Source organism: Myotis davidii, unplaced genomic scaffold (genome assembly GCF_000327345.1).
Source record: "Myotis davidii unplaced genomic scaffold, ASM32734v1 scaffold11, whole genome shotgun sequence".
Lineage (NCBI taxonomy): Eukaryota > Metazoa > Chordata > Mammalia > Chiroptera > Vespertilionidae > Myotis > Myotis davidii.
This window is the reverse complement of record NW_006285791.1, coordinates 2,614,932-2,639,950: the sequence shown is the minus strand read 5'-3', so window position 1 is coordinate 2,639,950 and position 25,019 is coordinate 2,614,932. Positions and strand designations below refer to the sequence as shown.

Here is a 25,019-nt window from a genome sequence, read left to right as displayed (position 1 = left end):
GTGGGGGGGGCGTAGGAAGGAATCCATCCCTGGAACAAACGCTTTTGAAACTCTGTATTCTTGATGAAATGCGGCCAAGGATTCTTTTAAAAATCAATTTAAAATCAATTACTGGGATCATATTTTCATTTACAACGGATTGTTAGCAACAGCTAATTTTCTGCATTTCCAACCAGCTTTGGAGTTGAGGCTGGAATAGGAACAGGGGTGTGTTTTGCCTGGGTATCTGATGCTACCAGCAAACTATGTGTGGGTAATTGGGCAACTCTGACCTTTGACCAGCTTTTCATAGAACAACAAGGAAAGGTGTGAGGAGGCAGGAATCGGGTGAAAACAAGCTGGTGGGGCCGCAGTAAGGGGAAGAAAATGTGCAGGAAGCATACAGTACAATATGGAGAAGAGCAGAAGAACGCTAGAGGCAGGACCGATGCCTGGAGGATAGGCACCAGGTCCATCTGTCTGTGCTCGGGATTGCAAAAAATCATCTCAGACATGAGAGCTTGTGTAGGGCTTTTAAAGATCTCCAGAGCAGATTCCAGAACCTCCTTGGTTACCCACCCTATGATTCGGCAATTCCGATTGGCAGGAAGTTCTTATTCGCAGCCTACACTATGCATGGAGTGCTATTTTGGGGAATACGTTATCGATCAGGACCACCCCAGCTCCCCGCACTGTGTATTACTCCCAGGGTGGGATGGAGCATGGGACTTGTTTAGTTAAATCTACAATCACTTTGACCTTGGGGCCTAACAGAGGACCCCGAAAGTGGGAACGGTGCTGGGGAATGGGGCAGAGGAGTAGCATTTATTTCAATGTCCAGGTACCAGGTGCGAGGACTAAGCATTTTGTGTATGTCACCAGGGGGAAAGAATGTAGCTGTGACACGTCCAGGGGCTGAACCTCAAACCACATGTCGATATAAAATGCCGATGCGCCTCTTGGGTTTTAAAAGAGAAAAGAAACCTGAAAAAAACAAAAAGGAAATAGATCCTAGAATTTTCATTGGCCTTGAGATCATTGTCCACCTCCTCAGATTTCAATAAAAAGACCTACACACCAGAGTGTGTGAGGGACCGACCCCAGGCTGGATCACAGGTCCCATGCCCCCCAGCAGCCTGTCCCTCCTTCATAGAAGGCGAAGTGATGCTGGAAGTGAGGTCGCTTTTCTCACTTCCTCCGGCCACTTCTTCCTCCTCAGCAGGTGCACAGTGAATAGTCAGCTCCTCCGCGAGTAAGTGACAGCTTCATTGAGAAGCGGTCAGATGACCCGGGCAGCCTGGCTTCTTCCCTTTTTATCCAGTTATGTCATTGCTCTTCCTCAGCTGTGGTTTGCACCAGAAGGGAAGAGGTTGTCTCCACCCCTCCACCCCCGCCTCCCCTAAGTTGCATCAAGTTCCCATTTCCTGTTACAAAAATTACTGAATGAGAGGGGCGAGCATCACAATCCCATGAGGAGGCTGTAAGCCCTCGGACAATATACCATGTGCCCCAGTGCCTGCACCTCCCTCACCTCCATCTGTCAAGTGATAGTAATACCTCTTGCCCTACCTGCCTTGGGGGCTCCGAAAAACAAGTGGTGGTATCCACTGACATCTTAGAAATGTGCAAAATGCAGGGACTTTTTAATCATGAAATATTTCAAGGAAATATAAGGAATAAGGTAGCAAGCCCATGTGTGTCCTACATCATCTTGTCACGTCTTTGTGCCATGTTTGCTTCAGATCTTTGCACCCCAGGTCCATTGCCCCTTCTCCAAGCTTCACAGCATCAGTTTAAATTTGATGCTTGTTCTTACCATGCATGGATTTCATCGTATCCATCGATAATATGTGCTATATTTGAAAATGTTTTAAAACATCATCTTCATAATGTCATTGGCTTTGTGTTCTACATTTTATATGTAAGATATATCTGTACACTGGTTCATCCATGTTCCGTGCTATGTAGTATTCTATCAAGTAAGAGACAGTGAAGTTGTCTTCTAACTTTTTGACAATACGGACAATGCTACAACATGCACATGTTCTTTGCACACATGTGGCCTACTACTCACCTAGGCTCTATGGTCTAGCCTAGTGGTCGGCAAACTGCGGCTCGCGAGCCACATACGGCTCTTTGGCCCCTTGAGTGTGGCTCTTCCACAGAATACCAACTTCTGCGCATGGGCCACAAGGTTTCAATCGCACTGTACATGTGCGCCCACACGTGGTATTTTGTGGAAGAACCACACTCAAGGGGCCAAACAGCTGCATGTGGCTCCCGAGCCGCGGTTTGCCAACCACTGGTCTAGCCTACTGTTTCTGTGCTACAAACCTATTAGCATGTCACTGTACGAAAAAAAATGAGAACCCTGGTCAGTGTTGCTCACTGATTAGAGCATCAGCCAGCACACCGAAGAGTCATGGGTTTGATTCCCGGTCAAGGGCACGCACCTGGGTTGCAAGTTCGATCCCCAGTCCGGGTGCATGCAGGAAGCAACCAATTGATGTTTCTACTCTCTCTCTCTTCCCCTGGCTCCCTTCCACTCTCTCTAAAAAATTGAAAAAATATCCTTGGGTGAGAATTAACAAACAAACATAAACCCAACATGAGATAAATCAAGCGCTAGAGAAAATAATGTAATGAAGAGATGAGGTAAACATGAGAAGTATGAGGCTCCTGCTGGTGTTACACGGCATACTGTTTTCCAGCAAAGTTTTTTTATATGAGTAGGAAGAATACACTCTAAAATATTGATTAAATATACTGTGTCGTAAATACATAAACAAATAACATAGTCATTTATTAATATCATCAAGTGTTATGTACTCTTCATAATTGTGTGCGCTGTACCTTTACACAACTAGCAGGGCAGTAGGTTTGTTTATACTTACATCACTACAAACACGTGAGTAATGTGTTGTGCTATGACATTACTATGGTTACGATGTCACTAGGCAATAGGAATTTTTCAGCTCCATTATACTATGTGGTCTGCCATTGACCGAAACATCATTGTGCAGTGCATGAACATATTGCTAGAATCCTGCTTTAGACTGAATTTATGAAAATACATTCAGGAGTTTTTGTATCTTTTTCTATTTTTGTGTGTCAATTTGGTAACATTTTTCTAGGAGATTTTCCATAGCATCTGTTTTTAGATTTATTGCTTTAGAGAATAGAATACTCATACTTAAGAACCAAACAAAACCCTTTACTATATTCATAGTTATGGCCCTTTTTCATGCCTAATGGTGTTTATTTGTGCTTTCTTTTATTCTCCTTTTCATTCTTGTTGAATATCTACTTAATTTTTTAGTTTTTTGAAAGATTCAACCTTTATTTTGTTCCTACTCTATATCGTTTGTTTTTATCTTACTGATTTGTTGTTAACTTTATTATCTATTTGTGGGAAAAGATATTTTCTGTTGTCTTTGAGTTTACTTTATTGCTCTTTATGTTCTTAATTTAACATTTTTCTTGTTTTCTGATATTGTATTTAATGCTAAACATTTCTTCTACTGAAATCTAGGGTTTTAATTATTGTTCAGTTCTAAATGCTTTGTTACTTTCATTTTGATTTCATATTAACATCTTAGTGTGCTTTTGAAATTTCAAAATCTAACAGGTTTGTAGCTTTGTTATCGATTTCAACTTATATTGTCTTTTGGTCGATGAATGTGGTCTAAATGTTAATAGTTCTTTGGAAATTGTTGAGACTTGCTCTGTGGCTTAGAAACTGATCAATTTCTATAAACATTTCATGTGTATTCTTTATTTATTGGGTAGAGGATTCTCTTTTCATATTAATTAGATGAAGTTTATAATATGCATTATTTAAATCTATTTTTTGTCATATTATTTTAGCTTGCTCTATTGATTTCTTAGAGCTGTGTATTAAAATCTTTCACTATAGTTTTTGAATTTGTTACTTTCATATAATTAAATATATATGTATACACACACATATATATATTTGACACTTTATTGGTAGAAATACAGAATGATTCTTGGTGAAAGTATCTTTTTCTCATTAAGCAATGATCCTTTTTATCCCCCCAATACTTTTGGCTATAAAGTCTATTTTATTAGACTCATTCATTCATCCAGTTAAAACAAATATTTATTCAACATTTATTACTTATAGGGACACATTATTTGAATACATTATTTTATGTTTATCCTTGCTGTGACATGTTTTAGGCTTCTTTCTTTAAGCACCAGGAATTGTACAAAATTCAATCTGAGGACTTCTTTTAACAGATTAGTTAAAGCCATTTACATTTATTATGATTAGTCATATGTTTGGAATTCATTAGGAATCCAAATGTTTTACATATGCCATCCTTTCTCTGTACTTACATTTTTCTTCTTCTTCTGTGTTCTGTTAGATTACTTGAGTTTTCCTGTTGATTTCGCTTTTCCTTCCTTGTGCCTACTCTTTGCTTCTGTGGTACCAGGCCCCCTGGCCATGGCCACACTCAGGGTACAACCTGAAGCCCAAAAGCCCAGGTGAATGTCTTCGGTGAAGAGCTGTGTAAAAGACAGAGAACCTGGTGGGGAGCTATTTCCCCAAGAAGTTTTCTGAGTTGGATGCTTTTAAAGGAGCTAGATCTCAGTGAAGCCAACCTGAGCAACTTGAAGTCCTGGTGCCTGACCCACCCCAGGAGAAAGAGAAGGAGGAGCGGAAGAAACAGAAAAAGGAAGACGAGGATGAAAAGACAAAAGGGAAAGATGAAGACAGGTCCTCCTGGTGGCCCACTAAATGGCAAGGAGATCATTGTCTTCTGGCAGCACCTGCAGCTAGGACCAGTGATATCATTGAGCAGTCACCCTAGTCACCACATGGCTGCAGCTCCAGTTACCTCGTATTGAGGATGGGAACAGTATTGGAGGGATTCTCCAGGTGAATGTTTGAGCTGATGACCACCCTTCACACCAAGCTGGAAGGCTTCCACACTCAAATCTGCAAGGATTCCCCTGAGCGGGGCCATGTGGCCAAGCCACCCCATGTGCGCAATCATCAAAAGCTGGTGTGCAAGCTGGATGAGGCAGAGGTTCCAGGACCTTGGCCGATGGCCATGTATATCTGCAACACTTGTGCTGTGGTGTATGACATCATCCTGAAGAACCCTGAGAAGCTCAAGAATCCCAGGGGAGAAACAAAAGGAATGATATATTGAGAACTGTCTCTCATTCAGTGATGGGTTCTACAGGACCTTCTTGCCTCTTCCCAGGGACTCCAGACTTTCCTCCACCTTCTTCCTGCTAAGGTTTCTCCCTCACCTTACCTCCCAGGCACAACAAATATAGTCATACTGTTTAAAAATCTATTACTGTTTTCTACTTGCTTTGCAATGTATGTTTTGTTCTGTTATTGTAGCTGTTACCCTTCATCCTTAAAAATTATATTTGAGTAACAAAGTCCAAAATTAAGTTTATCTGTTCTCTGTTTGCTACCCGAACAAAATAATGCAGACTCCTTAGGACACTTTACCCTAGCTTTTGTCTCTTGAGATGACACTATTGAATATTTTATCATCTATCATTTTGTTTCTTTTTTGTCCCCATACAATTTTTTTTAAATGTTTCAAAATAGATGTCATTTTATTTGCATTGTGGTTGAGAGTATGAAATCAGGAACCAAACTGGCTACCTTTGAATCCCGTTTTAGTTGTAAATCACTTAGAATGGTGCTGCTGTGCAGTCAAGTACAGGGTAAGCCCCCAATCAATGTTATGATGTGGCTTCTTGGGTTCTGCTCCTCCCTTCTTAGTTCAGATTCCTTCTTACAGAAGTGCATCCTTGAGTAGTTATTTCCTCAAGGATTTGGGAGTCTTAAATGATTTCTCTCTGTCTCCATCTGAAAATATCTTTAATTCACCCTCAGTGTTGAGTAATCATTTTCTAGGTATACAATTTTACCTAGATATTTTTTTTCCTGGGCATTTGAAAGTATTATTTCATTGCCTTTTGATGCCTATTATGAGGTATTGTTAGTGTCAGTCTGTCATTCATTTAGAGATATATATGATTTTTCTCTCTAATTACTTTAAATATTTTTTCTTTTTGTTTTTGTCTTTGATGATCTGTAGTTTCACCACAGTCTTGTTTGGGATTCAGTATGCCTCTTGAATCTAAGGATCCCCAGTATTCATCAATTCTGAAAAATTCTCAGTCGTAGTCTCTGAACATTGTCTCTCCCTGGATCTCTTTATTTTGTCTTCCTCAGTCCTCTGTTATATGTATAGTAGATCTTGTGATTCTCTCCTTCCTATCTCTTAACCTTTGTATCACCCATGACTCTATTTTTCTGTGGTCTATTTTTTTTCTTGATTTCTCTTATCCCTTTTATTCATAACCCTCTAAGGTGATCATATGCAAAGTCTTTCTCCAAGTTCTTCATATAAATACATATACATGTATATTCATAGTAATTAAATAACAGTGCCTTATTTGCAAAAAAAAAAAAGAAATCAAACATACCATATGTATTACTTTACAACTTGTCTTTCATTAAGGATATCCTTCAAGATAAGTAGATGTCAATTTAACTTATTTTTTTAAAAAATAGCTAAGTAAACTCCATGGTATGGCTGTCCTATAATTTATTCAGCCATATTGGTGAACATTTAGGTTATTTTCAGTTTTGGGTCTCTACAAACACTGCAGACAAAAACATCCTTGTACATATTTACTTGTGTGCTGGTTTCTTAATTTCTGTGGGAACAAATTCTACCCACCCTACCTCCTCAGTCCCACTTCCCAAAGAAATCACTTTTTATAGTTTAGCTTTTTCTTTTGGCATATATACATCTCTCCATTTCTAAATAATGTGCATGCTGTTATCTTTTGTTTCATCAATTTTATTCATGATGTCTTAACTTCCTATTAAAATAGATAAAGATTTAGTTTTCTTACATAACTATATCCACTGCTTCCACTCCCCCCTTTGCCCAATATAATTTTATTGCAATTTTTGGTTACATCAGTTGTTAGTATTTTCCCTATTTTGCCTATGTAAATTGTATGAACAGCTGAACTTTTTATTTTTATGAAGTTAATAGCAGTCTTATTTCTCATCTCCTTAGTGTTCTTTGGACTTCCCACAGATTTCCCCTGTATCTTTTATAGGCTCACGGTGCTCTTTCCACAAGGCTGATGGCATCTGTAACCTGTTCATTCGACCACTCTTTTCTTGGCGATATCCCTCCTGGAGACTTCCATTTTCTTTTCAGCTGGACTTTTCTCTAGGCCTGGTGCACACCTGTCATGTTGGGATTTCTAGAACTTTCCTTTGCCTTTCTTCTGAGGTGGATCTCCTTTCTTGATTTACTCTACTATTTGAGGGAGCACAGTCTCCAACAGTCTATCAGAGTGAAAGCCTGAGGCAGTGGTGGCCTTCACTATGTCCTTCTCTATTTAAAAAAATATTCTTATTGATTTCAGAGTGGAAGGGAGATGGAGAGAGATAGAAACATCAATGATGAGAAAGAATCATTGATTGGCTGCCTCCTGCACACCCCCATTGGGGATTGAGCTTGCAGCCCGGGCATGTGCCCTGATCGGGAATCTAACCGTGATCTCCTGGTTCACAGGTCGACGCTCAGCTACTGAGCCACACCAGCCAGGCTTGTCCCTTCCGGAAGGACTGGTCTGTGTGCCTGGGGTCCGGTTCTCAGTTCACTTCACCACATCATCCCTCTGCTCTAGTCCTGTGTAGGATCACATACAATTCCCTCTTTTTGTCACTCACTCACTTCTGTGGCTCTCAGCTTTCAGTAGCCTAGGAAAAATGGATCCATGAGAAATGCATGCACAATGAGTATCTGTAGAGGTCTGTATCCTATCTTCTCACTTGATGCCTTGCACGAAGAAAATCTAGGTCAAAAACAATTTTCTTCAGAAGTTTGAAGACATTGCTCTATTTTATGCTATCTTCCAGCATTGCTGTTAGAAGGCTAAAAATTCTTCTTGATATTTTATATGTGACCTTCTTTTTTCTTTCTTTCTCCCTGGAACTTATAGAATCTTTTTTTTCCCGCCAGGATTCTAAATTTCATGGCAATTTTTTCGTATGTCTGTTTTCATCTATAGTACTGAGCAATCGTTATGTTCTTTTAATCAGCCGATATTTGCTTTTCTCTGTTAGAGTCAGTTTTTCTTTCCAGAACTCCTATTGTTTGGGTGTTGTAATTTCTAGACCAGTCCTCCTATTTCCTTAGATTTTCTCTCCTGTTTCCCACCTCTTTATTCTTTTGCTGTCTTTTCAGGCAATTGAAGAAATCTTCAACTTTAATTTCCAACCTGTTTATTGAGTTTTCATTTGTTATCATCTTAATTTTCTTCTTTTCATCTATAAATAGTTTTGTTTTGTTTTACAAAGCATTCTGTTCTGTTTTCATGTGTGTGACATTTCCTTCGCTTTCTGAAAAATAAATGTTATTCTCTTGAAATTTTCTTCTCCCTTTGTGATCTGTTTCCTCATGCTGCCTTTTTCTTTGTTTTGAGCCTTGTCTTTTCTGTAGAGACCTTCCTTGCATGTCTGCTAATCCTTGGCTGTCTTCTCATATTTAAGAGTGAAGAACTAATAAGCTTATTGAAAGCACTGAGGATGTGTGAGGGGCTTGTCGACTTCGAGCATTGCTGTAGAATAATATGTTCATGCCATTTGTTGGGGAACTCTTCATGTCAACTCCTAAAGTCTCCCACTGGGGAACCTGGAGATTCTCCAGAGAACACTCATCCAAACTCTCCCCTGGAGGGTGAAGGTCTGTGTGTCCCAGTGCTGAGAGCTGAGGTGAGGAATAAGACTGGAGGGGTCAGCATTCAGTATGCAATATTCTATTTTGTTTGGTGTACGACATCTCTCAATCCAAGAACCCTGTCTCCAGAGTCCAAACCTCTGGTTTTGCCAGTTGGGATAGAAGCTGCTGCCCAGTGGGGTGACGTTATGGAGGAGACATGGGGTCTAGGGATATAACTGGTTCTTGATTTGAGGAAATCAACCAAAATGTAACATAAGAGTTCCATTTTTACTTGGAACTCTTATGTTACATTTTGGTTGATTTCTTCAAATCTGTTTTTCCAGTTCTATCTTTGTGTTACTCTGTTGTCTCACTTTTCCACTGTGCTAATTTCAGGAGTTTTATTTTGTTCTTGTTCAAATCTACTTTTATTTTTTATCTTTTTAGTTCTTAGGATTGTAATTTTTAAAAATGTTCCTTTGTGACTGTCCCTCTTGGTACTTTATTCCCCTGTGTGTATGTGCCATGTGCATGTGCATGTGCATGTGCTTGCACACAGTGTGTGTTTTGGCAAGTTCATCTTCACAGAGATTTATTTTCTATGGGAATCTTGTGAGTCCTGACTTGTTGAAATTATTTTTACATAGTGGCCACATATTTGTTGTATCTGGGGATCTAAGGAGTTTCAGTGATCCTAGAGTTGTGTTTTTGTTCACTTCTTGTCATGGAACACCCACACCCAAATACACAATTAGTGTAAATTCTGATCCTACAACTGAATGCGGCTCTTGTTTAGATTTTGTATCCTGAGCTTTGCATATAAGGCAATTTGCTGCTCTTCATCTCTGAGCCAGCGGGCAGAGTATTTTTAGTCCTCTTTTCAAGGGTAGGGTGACTTTTTAAGGCTTTGAGATTTATGAAAGGGGTTCAGTTCCGCTGTCTCCCCACACCCCTCATGCATATCTGTTCAGGGCATTAGAATGTAATCACCACCCTCAGATCCCCAGGGGCATTTTTTAGGTCTGAACTCCCTCGGGTACCATGGAATCAACATTTGGTCAAAGTGCTGCCTTCAGTTTTATCTTTCCTCCTGAGGCCCATGCCTCTCTCCTTCCCTTCCTAGCTTAGCTCTGTGATGTTGTCTTAAGCATTTTACATCTTTGAAGTGAAGAGACTCATAGGATCAGCCCCATGTTTGCCATTTTGCTGGAGGTGAACACTTACATCCACTGCTGAGCTAAGCCAAGAACATGCTAAACCAGACCTGGATGTGAATGTAAAGGGTTGGGGATTGGCAGGGATGAAAGGTTCTCAGAGATCACTTCACCCAGCATTGAATATAAGGAAACTGAGGCTCAACACTGATGAAGCCACTTGCCTACAAACATGTGGCTCATTAGTGAAAACCTGGGGTTAGAGTTCAAAACATGGCCCCTTTTTTTCTCACCATGTCACAGGGTCGAGCGCTGTCACCTGGCAGCTAGCACCTGTCTGGTTGTAAGACACCTCGACCTGGTGACTGTTGTGCCTTCAGTCCCTGCGAGATTTGGGGAAAGCCACACAGATCATTTGTGTTTGTTTTGTCTTGTTTTTATCTTCTGGAATATAAAGCAATAATGCTCGTAGAATCACTTAAGTGGTGTTTATTCCTAGCTCACTGTTCTTTGTTTTCTATTTTCATTTTTTCAAAGAAAAATATCTTTCCCTCTTTTTTCTTTCTTTTCCTTCCTTTAAGGCTCAGTTGAGGCTCCATCATTTTCCAGAAAGCTTCCCTGAAGCCTGAGCCCATAGAGGCTTTTCTCCTTCTTTAACTCCTTTTGAAATGGTCACTTAACCACGACACTGGCCCTGTATTATGAAGGTAGCTGACCCTGTTTAATGATTGAATGTGTAAGTGGTTTAGCTCCCCAGCTGCACTGTAAGTGCCAGTTTGCAGAAGCCATGCTGATGCCATCTAGACCATTTCCCAAAGTGTTTTTCTTGATTAATTGATGAGGAAACAACTTAGAGGAAATATGTTCTCTGAGATAGAGCCTGGGCTTGGTGTCAGGAAGCCTGGATTCTGCCACGTTTCTCAGCCTCAGCTCCCTGGTGGATTTGAGCACAGGGTCTTCCCTTGCATGGATGGGCAGTGGAGTCGGACACTACCCCTGGATAGACTGGTCATGTAATTTATCACTCAAACCGGGGCAGTTATGAGAGTGAAGAGGGCACTATTAATAATGTGGCAGGGACAACAGGTGTAAACTGGGACTCTCCCTGACAAGCCAGGACATGTGGTTACCTTATGTCATACATCACCTTGAGCTCTTCAGAAAAATTTGCACAGCTGTTATCCAAATACCAACCTTTAAACAAAAAAAGTTATCATCTCTTCCAAAAGTTTTCATCCACCAGCAATCAAACGTTTAGTTTTCCTAGACATTCGAGTTTTCTTGGCTACTCCCATGGTTTTAAATGCTCATGATAACTGAAGTTAAAGTAAATTATGAGGTTGGGAGTTAGTATTGCTAAGAGGCGAACGCCTTTATTTTCCACATTAACCTGGCGGGAAGGCACAGCCCTGATTTCCAGAGCCTGGGCCTTCTTTTCTTGGTGCTTTCTGAAACAGGGATCTTGCTGCTAGGATGTCCAGTGACGAAGGGAAGATCTGGGAATGATTGCTGATCCATGAGACTGGACGCCTTCATATAATGCTGTGTTTGGTGGCTTAGCATAATCAGGTGAGGTAGGTCTTTAAAAGGATGCATTCTAAGCACACGCTCACGAGCTGGCTTCCTTCTGCAGCTCCTAGCAGAGTTGTCTGTACCTATTAGGCATATAAATGTTTGTTGGAAGACGATGGTTGCTAGTAAATTCACTTACCAGTGCTAGTAAACTTCAGTTCAGCTTATGCTTAGGGAGTGCTACAGTGGTTGGGGCATGATGTTGGAATGCAAAGAGGAGCAGATAGGATCTCTACCCTCCAGGATTTTATGATCTAGAGGCAGCGGCAGAGCTGTAAACAATAAAATCTGACAAATGCAGAAGAAAGAACAATCAGTTTTGACAGGGGAGGGGGTAGTTCACTGGCATTTGAGCAAGCTTCGAAAAGTAGGATTTCATTCTAGGACAGAGGTGGGAGGAGGTCTCTGTATACAGTGGGAACCTGCTCACAAAACCCTCTAACAAATGCTTGGTGTGTTTGGGGAACCAGAAGTCCTGTGTGTTTGGAAGATAAGCTTCAATAGGTGATGGATGGGAAAGGAGGAAGTCTTTTAATGTCAAACTAGAGAACTCGAGTTATATTGTGTAGACAACAGGGATCACATGAAGTTTTGGGTGTGTACAGTGATATCAACCGACTCACGTGTTAGAAGATACTCGCACAGCAGGAGGCCAACTGTGAAGAGGATATGAAGACAGAGGGATAAAAAGGAGGAGCCAGACATGAGATGCAGGATTGGCAGTTGCTTGGAGGAAGGGTTGAGGAGGAAGGAAGACCCAAACACGACACCAAGAAGCTGAGTAAATGGTGACACCGTGAAAAGAAAGCAGGAGAAGAGCAGAATTCAATGGGCAGGAACGTTTTTTTTTAACCTCATTTTATCACAAGGGCCACTCTTGATATCTAGGGAGGTGTGTGAAGCGATTGAGTGAAAAATTTGAGGGAGAAATACCTTGAACAGTGCTTTGCCTAAAGTAGTGTTCAATAAACACTAAATTGAGAGAAGGAAGAAAAGAAAGGGAGCGAGCAGCTTTTGCTCTGACCACACTGTGCCATGACAGGGGGAGATTGTTATGGTTTTAGGGGATCAGGTGGAAGTCATTCACTGGGGCTATTTCTGCCAACAAACTTGCTAATTATTTCATGTTAATCACATGCACAAGTTAGGAGAGGACCCAGAAAGAATGAAAGGCCAGAACTTGTTGTTGTCAGACAGAGGAGAGTTTTGAGCCAAGCTTGGAGGAAGACAGAATTGGGGTGATGAAGAGGTTATACTGAGTCAGGGGGCCTAGCTGTGGAGAAGGAAAGAGGGCAGGAGCCAGCATATAGGGAACAAGAGGGACACTGATGACCTTGGACATAGATTTGCCTGTGGAGAAATGTCATGAGAGGCGAAGGGGGGCATCTGGAGGAGGGTGTTACTTACTTTCTGACAAGCATATCCTGAAACTCTATCAGGAGAACCCTGTTTCCAACCCAGTTCCTCCTGAAGTTTTTCTGACCTTTGTGTGATTAAGAAACCAAGTCATGATGACTCTTTCTGAGAAGCCATTTCAGGAAAACACTCAATAAATCCTTTTGTTGGAGGTACTGGCCAGTACTTTGTCTTACAAAATGCCTTTTGCTTGCTTTGCCTAAGTCTTTGATTATTGGGTAAACATCTCAGTTTCGTGATTACGTGGTGTTTAGATGGCAATGCATGAATTGCATTACTAAAATTGTTCACATAAACACAGCTTATTTAGTAAACTACCTCCGTTGGAGCCTCTGAGCGGGGGAGGCGTAAAATCTGGCAGTTGGCATCCCGTCCCATCTTGAACCAGACTCTTGAAGCCGGGAAGGTCTTTGGAAGTGTCTGTGCCCCCTCCGTCAGCACAGAGCCACCCATCCTCTTCCTGAATACTTCTAATGAAGGGGAGTTCTCAGAATGTGACAGCTTTCAGGAAAAGACAAACCACAATTAAATAGAAACATTTCATTTCTCCTAACACTGATCATAAGCTTGCTCTGTTGACTGCAGTAGAAAATGAATGCAAGCCAGAAGTTACCTGGGAATGTTTTTCTTTGATCTGCACAATCCCAGTGGGGTTGTCTGTGTGTGTGTGTGTGTGTGTGTGTGTGTGTGTGTGTGTGTGAGAGAGAGAGAGAGATTCAATGCTTTTCAAGGATGTATGTCCTTTTTGTGTGGAGGAAAGTTTTTTTTACCTCATCTTATCACATAATTTCTCTTCATCTTCAGTGGTTTCCACTGCTTTTGTCTTTCTCCTTGAGTGCTGCAGCTTTCCCGAACATGGCTTCCAAGAGGTGGCTGCATTTGGAGGCTTGATAGTGAAAACGGGACAGTTTCTAAAGCAATTACAGCTCTCTGTAATCTTGGGGTCAAATCAACTGACTTTGACATTTATAAACCTTACAAGGGCCACTGAGAGTTAGCAACTCTTCTTCAGCAATGTTTCACTCACTCATTCCTTTAGTTAGCGAACATCTGCGGTCCACCCATTCCTTCCATTTCTACCAGGTCCTCCTTGTTTGGGGCCATTATCAACTCCCATTGACACCATTGCTTCATAAATGGTTTTTAATCTCCTAAAATGCCACCTTGATGACTACCCCTTCCTACTTAGGAGCCTTCATGGCATAGTTTTTAAAATAATACTTTTGTTCTGATTACAAAAACAAGGTATTTTTTTTTGCATAACATCTGGAAAATAGAGAAAATAAAATAGAAGGGGGGGTAGTGGGAAGTGGAGGAGGGTTAGGGGGGATAAATGGTGATGGACGAAGACTTGACTTAGGGTGGTGAACACACAATGCAGTGTACAGATGATGTCTAGTAGAATTGTGCACCAGAAACCTGTATAATTTTATTAACCCCCATAAATTTAATGAAAAGGCACCCCCCAAAAAAAGAAAGAAGAAGAAATCATTCATAATTCACCACCAGAAAGAAAAGCCCAGCCTGTTGTTAATGAGTTGGTATACAGCCTGCAAGTCGTCTGCCCGTCCCTGCCCGTCCCTGCCCGTCCCTGCCTGTCCCTGCCGGGTACTGAGAACCTACCCACTCTGGTCCCAGCCTGGCTTTACAAGTCCAGTCTCTCTGCTTGCTTTCTCTCTGGGACCTGGAATGCCTTGCATAGGGCTTTTCATCTTTCCCCGCTCAGTGGATTTTTTTTAGTTATAGAAATAATACATGTGGTTGTAAATATTTTAAAAATACATATCAGGAATAAAGTGAAAATTATGTTTAAAAACATCTCAACACCCTGAAATAAAAACCATTGACATTTTGTAGACCATCCTGTCATCATCTGTTTATATACATGTGCCTAAGTAAACACACATGATTTCCGATAAGTGAGATCATAGTGTCCATGTGGTTTTTATGGTTGACATGTTCTTTCATTTTCACTTATTTCTTTCCTCCTGCTCCCTTCTTTCCCTCCACCCTAATCCCTCTCCCCATGATGCCAGTGTTATCAACCTTGTATACCCTTCCATGCTTAATACACATTCAAATAATTGTATCAAACATTTAGATACATAGGTATAGATACAGCTATTCACATAGATGTGTTTGTCATTGTTTTATAAAAACAATTAGACCATAGGTCCCTGTCTGCATCTTGCTTTTTTCTCACTTGGTGATTTCATTGTTGAAATTCCTGCATTTTCCTTTTCATGCCTGTGTACTATTTCTTGCGTGATTAGCATAGCTTATTATATGATTTTACTATAAACAATAGTGAATATCCCTCTGCTCATGTGGGCATGAGATGGCTTGATCAGTGGTGGTATTTTTAAATTTGAATAGATATTTCCAGATTGTGGGGACGGCAATTTCTGTACTCACCAGCAGTGTATAAAAGAACCTTTCTTGGTGTCCTGCTTTGTGGCTGTGGCATTGTCAGAGCCAAGGATCAGTGGTTCTAAATTATAGGGGAGCATGGGAGCAGGTCCTTTTGAAAACCCCAAACTTCAAGAGAGAGAGAGATGGGGCCATAATTAGACCATCATGGTTATATATCACACACACACACACACACACACACACACACACACACACAAACACACATACACACACATACTAGTATATAGTATATATGATAATTCATTAAGAGGAGATCATGCTTTGCTAGAGTTGGGTTCTGGGGAAGTAGTATTTATAGAAAAGAACCCTTAGCCTGAAGTGTTACTTTATTTTTAGGATGATTTTTTTTTTTACCTGACATTATTTGGTTAGCATGGCAGCCAGAAATTTCCCTTTTGGCTTTAATTTGCTTCTTTACAGTTTTTGTCAGAACTCAGTAAAACACATCATACACAACCTCTGAACATTTGAGTCAACCTTGAAACTACGCAAATGGATGGATGTCAAGCTGAGATCTGACTGAGAGTTCCCATGAACATGGTTTATGCTTTAGATGCTTTTAAAATACCTGTTGATGTGGAGTTCAAAGTTCAGGAACATGTGGAAAGATTGGATCTTGCACACCATCTCCTGATGCAGGGGTGTTTGTCTCACCCCCTCTCCTCTGAAATGGCAGCACAGTCCCATTCCCTAAGTCTCAGACCCTCTGGGGCTTTCTGCCTGCATCCTGGCTGCCAATATCTGCCACCGCTTGTTGTCCTTCTCGCTTTCTCTCTTCTTTATCCCTTCTGCCCCCCCCCCCTTTCATTTCTCCATATTACTCAGCTTTCCACAAAGAGGCTTGCTTGCCTTTGGAGCCATTGAGATTGCATTGTGGGGCCAGCAAGCCCATCTTCAGTGCTATAATGTGTGCAATCTCAAGGTCGTTGACCTATCTTAGCTATTTTTAAACAAATATTTTTTTTATTGATTTCAGAGAAGAAGGGAAAAGGAGAGAGAGATAGAAACATAAATGATGAGAGAGAATCATCGATTGGCTGCCTCCTGCATGCCCCACACTGGGGATCGAGCCCACAACCTGGGCATGTGCCCTGACCGGGAATTGAACCGTGACCTAGGTCAATGCTCAACCACTGAGCCATGCTGGCTGGACTGGCTTAGCTATTTTCGTCCCTAATTTTCCTGTTGATAGGCTCTCCACTGGACAGGCATGCTTCTCCTGGGACCCCCTCTAATTTTTTTTATCTGACATCATGTTGGGACCTTGAGTCCCCGAGAGCCTGAGGCTTCCCTGTACTTGGAAATGGAAATGGTTGCCTCTCTGAGAGCTCTGACGGCCTGCTCTCCTAAGAAATGCTGGTTGTGCTGTCCACCAAGAAAAGAACCTCTGGGTTATTAAGGGTTGTCAGAGCTGTATGGAGAGCAAGTGAGGTCATCTGGAATATAGTTTCATCATTTTTCAATATATCCTCAATGTCAGGGAAAGTCATGGGTAGGATCCTGCCCTTAACTCCTTGAATTCTGAACTGACTCCCATTTGTGGATCAGGCAGAGCCTAAACATTGTTTGATACAGTTCGTGTGTGGTTTAATATGTACAACTTGTCTGAACGCAGTAGCTCTGTGGTTTACCTTTTACTGAGAACTGCTTTTATTTTTTTTTTCCTTTTCTAAGAAAACACTAGTTTCCTAAACTAAAGCCTTTTTCGTGAGTTCATCGGCAGTGAGGGGTGTTGTGTGAAGACCTGTTGGTGATAATAACATCAAACAATCGCCCGATTCAGGTGACTTTAACACAAGTCATATTGACTAAAATAGTATTAAACATGTGACGCTGGCGTGTGATATTTGAATATTTGCCAAGGAAAGCACCCCGGCCGCTGTGACTCGCTGTAAGAGTGAGAGATTGGCCTGTTTTACTGTTTTGACATATTTTTATTTAAGAATCTGAAACCAACCTTTACAGTTTGGGGAGGGAGTGTAACATATACAGTCAGCATGGATCTGTTTACCTGCTTTTTCGTTTCACTGCCTATAAGAATTCAGGCCGCTTAGTCCTACTCAAGAGCAATGTACAAATGAGGGGACGTGGATCTTAACAGATCTGCAATTCCCATATGTTGTTTCTCTCTCACAGCCCCTTCCTGCAATTCCTTTCCATACTTTTTCATCCATATAAGGCACGGGTCCTCAAATTACGGCCCGCGGGCCACATGCAAATACAAATATTGTATTTGTTCCCGTTTTGTTCTTTTACTTCAAAATAAGATATGTGCAGTGTGCACAGGAATTTGTTCATAGTTTTTTTTTAAACTATAGTCCGGCCCTCCAACGGTCTGAGGTACAGTGAACTGGCCCCCTGCTTAAAAAGTTTGAGGACCCCTGATATAAGGTAATGACATATATTTGATAAACTTTGGAATCCAGATACGTACCTGGGTCCCAGGTGTGGCTCATGGCCACTTATTACCAGGAGAGTCATTTGTCTAGCCTGGCTTTTCTAATCCCCAAAACGGGACACCCTGCTTCACGTGGCCATTCCAAGCATCTCACTGTCCTTCCTTTCTTCCTTTCTTTTGGAATAACTCAGAATTTTCAAAACTATTAAGTGCACTATTTTTAGGGCCACTTAGGAGTTGTCCCTAACAATAGAGAGCAACTAGAAATGCCATATTCTACCAGTGTATTCATTAACCCCCCCCCCCAAAGCAAACAGATTACATTTCTGGTAAAACTTGATTGCATTGGGATAAAACTTGTGGGGGGACAGGATAGTCACAGGAGATGCACCCCCTGATTTTCATGATCAGAGAGCTTCCCCCGGTGCCGCTGTCAGAGGGGTCTTGGCATAGCGGGCTCTGTTGAGTGGGCCATTAGCTGTGCAAAGACAGAGATGACAACCAAGTGAGAACAAGGCCAGAGGCCACGCTGTGAAGTGCCTATTTCACCGTACATGTCTGAGGGACTCAAGTCAGGCCAGACGCTCTAAAATACAACGTAGAAAGTGCTCCATCAAAGGGAATTTAAGTTAAAGGTTAACAGTGACCACTTAAAAAACAGAGATGGCTTAAAACGGGAAATAAAGGGTGCCACACAGAGATTCCTGTGGACATGAGTCAAGATGCAGGTTTGAGTCAAAAGAAAACAAGAGCAGTGACTCTCAAGAGGCAGTTTTCTGAAAGCTTTGGAAAGACTCGAAGAAAGGGGTCACAAAATGACGAAGGGACACAGGGAGAACAGAGCAACATTTGAACATAAAACTTGATATTTGGGGCCAGGTGAATGAAGTCAAGAGAGGGTTGGAGATTGGGAACTGGGTCAGAAACAATGAGGTCACGGGTGAGACGGAGCCTGTGGGCTCTGAGCAGTGACAGGAGGGGCCAAATCTTCAAAGATTTGTGGGAAGCCACGGATTTCTTTAGTGGAGTCCTGCAGAAGTGAATGGCAAGAAAATAAAAAACTTGACCCGCTGTATGAATGGCATGGTGTGTGTGTGTGTGGCGGAGAGGGAGGGGGGAATGAACTGAAAGGAAAATAGAAGCCTTATGGGCAAGATAAGCTCATTCAGAGACATATGACTGAACTGAAACCCAGATAAAATAATTATCTTGTAATCCCGTGTCTTTCTTTAGGAGTTCGGTTTCTTTGTAATTCATTCACAAAAGAGCAATAGGCATTTAAATGAATATATTTGCTCATAGAATTGTGGCTGGAAACTAATTGCTGATGAGGATGTTATACGTTAAGGAAGTTTTAAGCAGACATACTTGGAATGTATGACTTGGGAATGAAATTTTAAGCCAGCAATCAGATAATAAAGACTCGGTGCTAATCTTACAGTGACTATTTTGTAAGGAATAAAAGATTATTCTTCCTTGGGCCTGAAGCCTTCCCCTGCTAAGGCCTCCACAAACCACCTCTCCCTCTTGTCTCGTTGGAGTAATCCAGGCCCTTCCAGGGATCCCCAGCCTTCTAGTTCTAGAACCTTCACTGCCCACAGTGTACATAAGTCTCTGAAATCCTGGGGGGGAAATTGACTTTAATTCTGCTGCTCCTTTGGACGGCCTTCATGTCTCCTCCCCATGTTTTTAAGCTTCTTAAAAGCTGGTGATCTCTCTCTAGCCCGCTTCTTCACGCCCCTCCCTCCCCTACCCCGCCAGGGGCCTTCTGTTTCTGTCGTCTAATAAAACAGCTGTTTTATAGGGGATTACACACCAATTTCCGAGGACCTCCAGAGCCATGCTGTTTTCCTCTTCTGTAGCAGTTGGAACCCGGGGCAACGTCTCTCTTTAAACACTAGGCCTTCTCGCTTCTATTACACAAGCCTGATTCTCCCTCTGATCTTGCCAACCAGCCCATCTCTGTCCAACTCACCAGCTTTTCTTTGTGCTCCCACTGGGGTCAGTCCAGACGTCTGTCCCCACGCAAGCCTAATACTCATCTATCTCTTTTCTCTCTCCTGGGGATCTCATCGACTTCCTCTAAACCTTTTTTACTTGTATGCAGGTTGTTCCAAAACCCTCAACTCTGAGAGCTCCCTTATTTCCATCGCATATTCCCAACTCCCTGCTGGTCACATCCATGTGATAACCCACCACCAGGTTGAACTTGGCTCTGCCTCTTCCTCCCCCAAACCAAGGCCTCCTAGAATCTGGTAACGTGGACACCTCATCCTGGTTCCCATATCTCAGTTTGGTTCCATCTTCTCTTTTTTTTTTCTTTTTTAAAATAGCTTTTTAAAATTGATTTGAGAGAAAGAGAGAGAGAGAGAGATTGACTTGTTTCACTTATTTTTGCTGTCATTGGTTGATTCTTGTATGTGCTCTGACTAGGGATTGAACCTGCAACCTTGGCATATGGGGACAGTGCTCTAACCAACTGAGCTACCCACCCAGGGCTTACTTTTTTCTATATCCAAACACAAATACCTCATTTTCTTCCACTGAAATTCTGTGCTCCTGATGCAGTAGATGGGCAAGTGAAATAGATGGTCAGTCTACTAAATTCTTACTTGATCTGTGTAGTCAGAAGAATTCTAAACCAAGTTGACATAAGCTTAACTTGCATCATAAAGACAGAGAGTCATGGACCCTCAATCAATTCCCAGACCTGAGTCAATTTACAGACCCAAAACACATTGAATGAGGGGAAGACCGGGTCCCCTTGAGGGAGGACCCTGCTACACTGTTGACATTTATGCTATTAATCTTTCTCCCAGCCTTTCACCAGGGTGATGGACACTGGGGAAGAGGAAACAGACCTTTCAGGGATTACTGGACTGAACTGACACTAATTCCGAGACCAAACGTCACTGTGAGCCCCCAGGCAGAGCAGGGACTGATGGAAGTTATCTGGAGGTTTAGCTCCACTGTGGGTCCATTCCCTCGACACTCTGTGCAAGCCGATGGGGCTGGCCGTGACCTGCTGCTGGGGCCTCCTGTGTGCTGCTGGGGCCTCCCTCTGCGACCTTTGTATTCCCTGGTCCCAGTTCTCAGGAAGAAGCTGGCCTGCCCAAGTCCGTTCATTCAATTACTCCACAAAGACCCTCCCCGCTCCCCAGCCTCCTTGGCCTCAAGTCTTCAACCCAGTTCTCTATCCTGTACCCTCCTCACCCCGAGACAGAGTCCTCCGAGATGGCATGCTTTCCTTCTCCTCGACTCTGCCTTTACGCACGCTGTTTCCTGCGCCTGGTATTGTTTCTGGCTCCCTTCTCTGGAGTTGCATGGTGCCTGTTTTTAGCACAAATATACATTGTCCCCTTGCAAAACCATATTTCTCCACTTCAGCTCTGAACAGCCAGGGAAATGAGCAGAAAAGCGTGGGTGGATTAATTCACCAGTCTTGGGGGAAAAGAGGGGTCCTTCGAGGAGTGGGCTGTTAACAATCTTCATAAACAAAAGATAGCCTTGTTTGCACTGGTTCTTCCGAGTCAGCATTTTGTAAACCTGCTCAAGGTGAAAGTGAGTGCTTTGTGTAAAAAAAAAAAAAAATCATATGGGGAGCAGAGAAACAAGAACTGCTCACTTTGTTTAACGGGTGAGTCTATTCCACGACAGGTGGCCTCTCAACTTGCACAAATAAGGCAGAATTGCCTGGCGGATGCCCGTCGGCAGAGCAGAAGGCATAATGGCCCGGTGGCGGGACCAAAAGCAGGTGGGGATATTGACTTAGATCTTCAGTTCTCCTTGTAGAGAATCCCTCTAATCAAGTACCTTTGCTCTGTGTGAAATAAACTGCCAGTGTCTACGAATATCTTTTTTTTTTTTTTTAAGGTAATTCCCATGTCAGTTTCTCCTTTTTCCAAAGTTGAGGTTAGAATAACCGGACAGTATCCAGGAAGTTTGTGCAAGTTTGAATATTTCAAGATTCCTTTCAGACTGGTATTCAAAGTTTCCAGATCTCACAGTCGAACTTAAATTGAAAATGTGATAAATCCCATTTATTTCACACTAAATAGGGCAACATCACCCTGGTGGTGTGTGCAGATGCTATGTCCAGGCAGAGCTCCTGTGACTGGTCACCCGCCCAGCTCTCTGGTGACCCCGCAGGCGGGAGCCCTCACTGTGACCCTTGGCATTCAGATCTTGTCATTCTCCCCACAGCATTAGCCCCTCAACATCTGAATTCTTCTCCTTTGATGTGTGTGGTGTGGTTCTGCTACTGTTTTCTCCCCACTTCTCTGAGGACTGCATTTCCATGTCGCCTACAAACAATCAGAAAGCATTTATGTAGCACCTACTGGGTGCTCAGTTGCATGGATCTACACAAAGATGAATGGGACAGGCCCTGCCCTTTAGCGACCCTGCCTCCCCCCATGCTGACATCATCGCCTCTCCACGCCTCTCCCTCCTCCACCGTCATGCTGAGCCCTCAGAGCTGGGATGGCCATCCGAGAGAAGGTCCCTGAGCCATTCATTTGTCCTCTTCTCCTCTATGCCCTTGCTTCTTCAAAAAGGCTATTCTTCTTCATGGCTTCAATGATAAAACTATATCCCAAGTCCTATTTTCTTATCCATTTAGTACTCAATTTCCTCTTGTTTTCTCCAAAATTCAACATGTCCTGTGAGTGAGCCAGTCAGCTCCCAGTGAGAGTGCTCTGCCTCTGACAGGAGTGGTGCCATTTTCCTTTCCTCCTGGGTCATCTTCCCCTTTCTTCTCTGTGTCCAGGAATCAGCATTCAGGCTTCCTCCACCTGCTCATGGATTCCCTCCTCCACCATTCACACTGTCTCCATTCTACCTGGTCCTGATGGCTGCACACCTGCCTTGCCCTTCAGTGAGCTCTGCAGATCCAAGCCAATATTCTCTTCTTTAAATCCCATCTTATGGATGTCCCCCTTGCTAAGCGGCACAGGTGATGTCTTACTCTTTTATCTCTCTGAGTTAGACAGCATCTAACCAGCTCTGCACATAGAAGGCACATAGCCAATGCTTGTTGATCTGTTGTGGCAAAAGCATGCCTAGATTTTACATCGTCAACCTCAGCTTTCCTCCTACCTTTCTTTCCCTTGCAGAACCTCCCAATGTTGACCTCGGCAGTGACAGAGGCTCCACTGCCATAGCTATTGCGGGGTAGGAGAGCAGCATTGCAGAGAACAGTGCAGCAGATAAAAAAAACCTGTGAAATGAAATCTGGGGGAAGGTAAGGAATAGGAATGATTTGATATGGGAGAGACTAAGATGGTGGGAGCTGATAGGGGGGAGATGCCCTGCCTCTGTTGAGACAATTGTGTCCACACCCTTAGTTTCAACCCTTACTCATACATGTCCTTTAATAATAAGTACTTTACCTCCTACCTCGTCATCACCCATGGTGTTACATTCATGGAGCCCCGACAGAGTGCCAAGACTGTGACGCTGCCCAGTGGCTCAGTACAGGACGCACAAAGGTTGGAATGGCTCTGAACACTGGCCCAGCACATCCTGGAGCAGTGGTTCTCAACCTGTGGGTTGCGACCCCTTTGGGGGTCGAACGACCCTTTCACAGGGGTCGCCTAAGACCATCGGAAAACACATATATAATTACATATTGTTTTTGTGATTAATCACTGTGCTTTAATTATATTCAATTTGTAACAATGAAAATATATCCTGCATATCAGATATTTACATTATGATTCATAACAGTAGCAAAATTACAGTTATGAAGTAGCAACGAAAATAATTTTATGGTTGGGGGTCACGACAACATGAGGAACTGTATTAAAGGGTCGCAGCATTAGGAAGGTTGAGAACCACTGTCCTGGAGGGAGGGATGAGGACACAGTTATGGAGGTGACCCAGACTTCTTCCTCAAAGAGATTTCACTTCCCCAGGGATCAGACCTGGAGACAGTGAACTATAATAGAAGGGGAAGCGGGTGGGGCACAGTGAGAAGGGTACAGGTTCAGAGTAAGTGAGGATTTCCAGCGAGAATTGTCAAACCCCGAAATGGGTTACAGAGAAAGCTGTGGTCTCCTCTTTCGTAGAAATGCTGAAGTCACAACAGAAAAAGTACACCATGGCCTGAGTGCCAAGTTCTTCGGGGCCCTGAGGGTCGGACAGGGAGCATCCAGCTCTCCATTCCCACAGCCCCGCTTATCTGGATCCCCAGCCTACTTTGCAGAGTTACTTTGCTACAGGCTGTTGATTACTCAACTACAGAAGTGAAATTTGTTACTTATGAGAAATAATAAAAGATCTTTCTTTTTCTAGACTTCCTCTAGTCAAATGGGTGTTGTTGTTGTCTTTCTAAATGGGGGTTTGCTTAGCTTTTTTCCCCTTTCGTGGCATTCAAATTTAGCTTTTGTATGTGCTGTGCCCAGCAGATCTAAGTATATATGTGAGAGACGCAAGACCTAACTCATACTAAATGCTTACCATTTCCCTCAAAGATGGTGTGTGGAGTGTGTGAACAGATGGAAGAAGTTAGGCTGTTGAAGATTTCATATAACTCACCAGCATTAACAATGGAGACATTTAGTGGTGTCAGAATGTTATTTATTTCTTTGACTCAACAACCATTTCTTTATTGAGTACTTACTGTACCTGCACTATGCTTATCAGTTGCAGAAGGCACAAAAAAATGCATGAGATGTGGTCTCTGCTTGCAGAGCACTTACAATCTATCAGGGGAAGTAAAAGGTGTGTGCAAATAACCATACATATTGCAAAGGAAGGATTATTTGTGTTCAAAGGAAGACAATTAGGAAGGATGGCATCATGGTAGGATGATAATAATCAATGTGAAATTCTTATTTAAGCTTTGTCATTTCTAGCTTGGCTTAGCCTGGTTTTTCACTTTTTAAATAAATTATTATTTCTGAATAGGTAATATATTCACATGGTTTATATACTGAAACAATTTAGAAAGATATATATTGATAATTCTCACTTCCACCTGTGTCCCCATCTATCCAATTCACTACCCCATATCCATTGAAACAAGTGACTATGTATGTTAATTTCTTGAGTATATATCCAGTGTCTCTTCATACTATATATATATATAAAACTAAAGGCAGTATACTACTGGTCTTGCTCTTCACTTGGCCTATTAATTTGACGCTTTATCTTGGAGACCTTAGCATGGGAGTCCATAGAGTGCATCCTTTTTCTTTCTTCAGAGGTAGGCTACTATGTTTATCTATTGCTGCACAACAAACTGCTTCATATGTTAGAAGCGTAAACAACAGTGATTTTACTTATTCACACGCCTGGGTTGAGCTCTTTGGATGGGGT

The 25,019-nt window shown here is 42.3% G+C and overlaps 1 protein-coding gene and 1 pseudogene across 1 annotated transcript in view; both read left to right on the top strand.

The window, feature by feature from the left end:
* BCL2 (B-cell CLL/lymphoma 2) overlaps positions 1-25,019 on the top strand; it is a 166,176-nt gene that overhangs the window by 72,316 nt on the left and 68,841 nt on the right. The gene's annotated exons all lie outside the window — the stretch shown is intronic.
* Positions 4,151-5,365, top strand: LOC102762978 (annotated as a pseudogene).